The sequence below is a fragment of the Mytilus galloprovincialis genome, chromosome 10 (genome assembly GCF_965363235.1).
Source record: "Mytilus galloprovincialis chromosome 10, xbMytGall1.hap1.1, whole genome shotgun sequence".
Classification (NCBI taxonomy): Eukaryota; Metazoa; Mollusca; class Bivalvia; order Mytilida; family Mytilidae; genus Mytilus; species Mytilus galloprovincialis.
The window spans coordinates 86535341-86541468 of record NC_134847.1 but is presented as its reverse complement, the minus strand read 5'-3'; the positions used below and the strand labels follow the sequence as shown (position 1 = coordinate 86541468).

The 6128-nt window shown below is 35.8% G+C and overlaps 1 long non-coding RNA gene across 1 annotated transcript; it reads left to right on the top strand.

The window, feature by feature from the left end:
- Window positions 1-1754: 1754 nt before the first annotated feature.
- LOC143049432 (uncharacterized) lies at window positions 1755-3083 on the top strand. Its single transcript, XR_012970238.1, has 2 exons — window positions 1755-1863; window positions 2277-3083. It is a non-coding gene; the product is annotated as an uncharacterized LOC143049432 (long non-coding RNA).
- The last annotated feature ends 3045 nt before the right edge of the window (window positions 3084-6128 follow it).

Below are 6128 nucleotides of genomic sequence, written 5' to 3'. Positions count from 1 at the left end.
GGCGCTTCTTTTGCGCAAGATATCGAAGGGCGCTATGTTCAAAAATCTGAAACTAGAGCCCAAAATTTGAAAAAAAATGGTAAAAAGTTAGGGGGGTTGGCCTATTCCAGGGCTTCTAGAGAAAAATAATGAGTGCTGTCACGGGGTATGACTATATAGGTCTTGTAGAGGAAAAGCAGGCGCCTCTTTTGCGCAAGGAATCAAATGGTGCTATATTCAAAAATCTGAAACTAGAGCTCAAAGTTTGAAAAAAAAATGGTGAAAAACAGAGGGGTCGGTCTATTCCAGGGCTTCTAGAGAAAAATAATGAGGGTTGTCACGGGGTATGACTATATAGGTCTTGTATAGGAGAAACAGGCGCTTCCTTTGCACAAGGTATCAAAGGTTGCTATGTTCAAAAATCGGAAACTAGAGCTAAATATTAGAAAAAAATGGTAAAAAAATAGGGGGTTCGGCCTATTCCAGGGCTCCTAGAGAAAGATAATGAGGGGTGTCACGGGGTATGACTATATACACGGTGGGTATGGTTGTCCTGCGAGAGAACGTTCTGTGCTGGTGATTCGGTCTTGACGGGTGCTGGTGGGTCCTGATTCTGTGCTGGTGGGTTTGTTTACATTGCATCGGTACGACAGTAAAACGACCGATCTATTGTGTAATTTTTCTGTAACACATAAATCGTACCTCGTTAGGTATAATACAACGTTTTTTGTACGCAAAAGTCTTGGAAATATTCAAAACAATAATGTCCTGTCGATTTGCTGGTGATTATAAAAAATGTCCTGGTTCTGTGCTCATATGTCCTGGTTCTGTGCTCTTTATTTTAGAAGAAAAAGTGGCAAATATTCAACACCATTGAGGCAGAACTTTTGTCTAATGTATAGAAAATCCCCCTAGCATACATTTGGGGGAATACTTGTTTGAGAAGACTAGAATTAATTGTGTTTCGTTCATTTTTTTTTTTTTATGAAATGAATAAATATGCATATACTGGAGAATATTACTATCATTTTACACAATAAAAATAATTTGCAATATATATCATATCCCTTGCATAAAAAGGAAAATGTGGTATGACTGCCAATGATACACCAATCAACCAGACAACACAGTTCATAGATGTACCAACTACGTATCGATCATTCACCAATGAGCCAAACCAATAACGTATGGTAAGATTAAAAAAAAAACCAACAGACAATTAATACGAATAAAAAAAGGCCTGAATTATGTACAAAACATTTTAAAAAGATCAAATAGGATAGAGAGAAACCAAGACACTTTGGACAGATAGCGGGTTTAAACTAGTTTGCAAACGCTCAACCCTAGCTCTCTCTCTTACGTGTGACAGTGGTGTAATAGCATACCATAGGAAGAACTGCAAAACTTTGTTGTAACGGCTATACCGTGTTATCAATATGATAAAAAGCATATGATGCTCTATCTATCAATAATGATAAAATCATATATAACGATGAAAATACATAATGGATCTCCCGTTTTTATGCATGTTATTAGTTCACTACCGGAAGAGCCGGAGAAGACTTTAGGTCTGCCACCTGTCTGTCTGTTTTCCTCTGTTTCTCACAAAAAAATTTCTTGCTCGAAGATTTTGACTTAAATATTTTCCTAGCATCTGCGACCAACTAAAACGGCTTGTTTTGTTTCTATTTAATCATCTTGTCAATGAAATCTTTTCATTAATTTATTTTATTTTATCAGCCTTAACAAATTTTAAAGCCACAAATATTATTATTGTTAGGCGGAGCCTCCATACAAGCACGTATTGAGAGTGCTTATGCTTATAGCTTCTTACACAAACGTGTGTGTGCGTGCGTGTTTTCATGGAGAAAGAAGATACTGAAGGTAAGAAAAGTTTCTTCACAAGTCTTTTTTTAATGTTTTATGATAACATGACAAAACCTTTTTAAAATAGCGTAATTTCAGGACGAACGATATCATTGTTTACAAAAGTGTATGGGTAAGCAAACGTGACAAATTGTATATATTGTTGATTTCTTTTCGCTCTACATATAAACGGTTGTTCTATGATGATAATGCATGTTAATGTTCTTTTGTAACAAATTATGAAATACTTGACGCAACAAAATTCACCGAAAATGATGCGGACTGAAATTCAAAACAAAAAACTCATTTCCATGGAGATAATCTTGCCCGCCCACTCAGGCATGGTTCATTGATTTTAAAAGTTTGGCATACTTAACATGTTTAGGTTTTGTCATATAGAGTACTAATATATTTTTTTATTTTAATTTCAGATGCTTCAACAAGTTTCAATGTTGAGACCTGCATTCCCCTAGATGGATCCTTTGAGGAAGACAATAATATTACCCTTGTTGCTGAACGTGTCGCACCAGAGTTGACCGATAATCAAGAAGACAAAGAAGGAAACACTGATTGTAATAATAATGCTATCGGCGAAACGAGTACGTCTCAAGAAGTTCTTACTAGTTCATGTGGCGTTTGTAAGTCCAACATAAATAACAAACATAAAAAACGACATATGAGAAAACATGAACACCATTATTCTTGTTCCATTTGCCCTTCAAAATTCACAGAAAAATGGATTCTTGATGACCACATGCAAGGACATGTCAACCCATTAATATGTGATATCTGTGGGAAACATTTCACATCGAGGTTTGGATTTAGACGACATATGAAGGTTCATAATGGATCCTCTGAATTCTTTAGGTGCAAAATTTGCAGTGTAAATTTCTTTAATAAAGCCGACCATGAGGGACACAGAAATAGTAAGCATTTAAACTATAAACCTTTTAAATGCGAAAAATGTTCTAAAACTTTTTCATATAGATCATCCTATTTACGTCACAAAAGCGACTGTAAAAGTGTGGATAAAACCGCATGTGACAAATGCCCATCTTTATTTGGATCCAAAAGAGCCTATGACGAACACTATAAGGCCAAACACGGACAACAAGAACTGATATGTAAATGTGGCAAGAGGTACGCGTGGTTGAGAAGCTATAACAGACATATAAGTAAATGTAATAGCACTAATTGAATAATAATTTGACTAACAATAAATTGATTTCAAAATTTCAGCAGTCTTTTTCATCCTTTATTGGTGTGTATTAGAAATGACGCATTTTTTCAATCTACATTTAGGCAGGCTCTTTTGTGCGGCCAAATTTTTTCTTCATCTTTTCTGTGATATTGACGTATTCCTTGCGCTCCGTGAGGACAGTTGTCATATGAACTAATTGTAGTACGTTTCCTTTTAGCAGTTGTTGTTCTTGGTAAGTCAAATGGTTTATGGTTCCTGGAAAAAAATATGAGTACAAAAATAAGAATTAGTTTTATGATTTTCAATAAGGCAACTATTGAACATAAATCAATTTACTTAAAAAAAGGCACAAATAGAATGTAGAAGTTTAGACAGAGGTATAACAGTATAATACCGGTATATACACTTTCTGTAACAGTCAGTTAAGAAGAGACTGCCTCTCTCGGTATACAAAAGTGCAAAAACAGACTAACAAAAGAGACACAAAGTACAGATAACTCGAAAGTCTGAAAGGGAGTTCAATGCCAATTTAAACTTATAAAGTTCGTGTCGCTAGGACTAATCTATCAATCAATAGGCACTCAACGGATTTATTGTAAGGACGTCATTAACTGAAGTACAATTATTTCATGCCTTCGTCTGAAATACATTTTAACATACCCAAATATCTCTGCTTCTTCCTTGCTTCCAGTTGACTCCTCACTCACATCTTCAAGACAATGAGCAGTATAGACTGGGAGTTTCCTTGTTGTTGTGAAAAAAAATCCCCTAAAATATATATATATATTGGATTTGATATAAAGCAGCTGTTGTTATGTATATTATTTTCATCGTGACCTACCGATTTAAAATTATTTGGTTTGTACTAACATGAACAATATAACGGTAGCAATATGCAGAGCAGGATCAGATCAGCCTTCTGGGGCACCTGCGATCAACTCCTGTATATGTAGTTGGGTTCGTGTTGCAAAGCCTTTAATATTCTACTTTGTGGGTTTTAGGTATTATAATGTTGATAATCTGCTTGAGAATTTAAACCATTAAAAAGAAAAATGAACTTTGAAATCTGAAATGTACACGATACAAAAGGCAAACTTGCTTATAAACTTGTAAATAACATTTTATCTGGATAAATAGATTTTGAAAAGAAGGGGAAAAGATACAAGAGGAGCATTCAAACTTACATAAAAGTATAGTCATGTTATATAGAAGAATACGTGTCTTATTTTGTTACAACACATTTTGTCAGATTTCTATCATTACAGAACTAACCTATTTGGATTGAGACGAGTTGTCAATATTTCACAAGCTATGCTCATCGCTTTTGGAATTTCGGTTGTCCGTAATACTCCGGCTCCCCTAGGATCCAAATCACGAAATGAAGAAAAGAATGTCTCGTTGTCAAGGCTACCAATGGCTCTGACATTGTATGTCCCAGATTTTGAAATTCGGTATAGCTGAATGAGTCTTTCACAACTTATAAGTAATCCAGAAAACAGTCCTGACGGCATACTAGAAATGTGAGATCCAGGTGGTGGAAATCTATTCAGAGAGGTGGAACATTTATCTAAAAGGAACTCTCGGAGGTTGCGCAGCCTAAAGACTCGATCTTTTGCTTTTATCCCTTTTTCATCCACTGCTTCATACCATTCCCGAATGAGTTTACAGAAATTTGCCTCGTGTATGTCGTTATTTTTTGTCATGATTTCTTCGACCTTTGTGCTGAATGTCAGTTGTGCGATTGAATTACTTTGTGTATCAACTAGATCCTCCACGAACGCTACATTTAATCCTGAGCCATTTCCTTTGCTCGCAACTGCAACTTTATGCCATGCAGAGGGGTTGATATTCATTTCCTTGTAGCCTTTTTTGCAACAATGAATTCGGCAATTTGTCAACAAGTGGTGATGATCTAAAAATCGAACCAACAACTTATTTTTAGTTTTGTCCGGTGTCGAAAACCAGCCATATTTAGACTGAAAACCGAGGTTTTTCAGTTCCTCCATTTGTATTGCTGAACAATTGTTGTCGTTCCAGTTTTTACTTCTTTCCGTCCATCTAACATGGGCTGCAATCACATTCAGTGTCTCCTTTTTGATGGTCCGAAATTTATCCATTATAATTTGTTTAAGTTTCTTTGGATTCCTTTGTTTACTTCTTGGCCTTGCCGTTGACAGATTGGAAGAGCAAGCTGCTGCTTTTGCAAAAAAAATCAACGTACGAGTCTTTGTTTGATTTTGATGAAATATTCAACGAATGGCTTTTAGCGGAATCTCTGGGAACAAATACTTTATAGGACGACTGAAGCTCATTTTTGGTGACATTTTTGTTGATAACATCATGAGTCTCGAAGCACATTTTGAATGTACTAAGGTCCATTAGCTTCCAGGTTGCCTGTCTCCGGATGCTAGCATTTTTGGTCAAAAATTTCAAGATTTCTGAGTAGTCTTTGTCGCATAATAGATACAGATCCGCTGTAGGAAGATTATTATCATGGTCGAGTTCTATATTATGTTGTTCACTATCTTTATCTATATGGTTAGTTCTTGCAGACTCTAATTCTTGACTTTGTACGTTAACGGTCAATGCTTCCCTGAATAAGTTTATCGCCATATCAGTACATATTTCTTCATAGCAATGCTGCAAAATTCCGCTAACATGAATAGGTCCATGAGTAATCTTTTCATTATACATTGTCAAATTCATAACTGATACTTCCAAATGCTTACACGCGTCATCAAATGTTTTTACGACACATGGCAGTTTGCCTACCTCTAAATATGGTCTTGCCAAATCATTCACTGTGATTTTACAAACTTCTTTCCAGTGTTTCTTTCTTTCTTGAAGCAGAGTTAACGATGAACCATCTTTACCGTCGATTGCTAGTTTGATGAATTGTCCATCGAAAGCCTCAACTTGGACATTTATATCATAAGACATCAATTCTCTCCTCAGATAGTCGAGCATATTCCTAACTGTGTCAACTTTCAGGGTTTTTGAGCTGTATCCATATGCCACTGGATATACATATGGTTTTTGTGGATCAAATGTTCTATCAAGGTCGCTGAGCATAAAGACTATA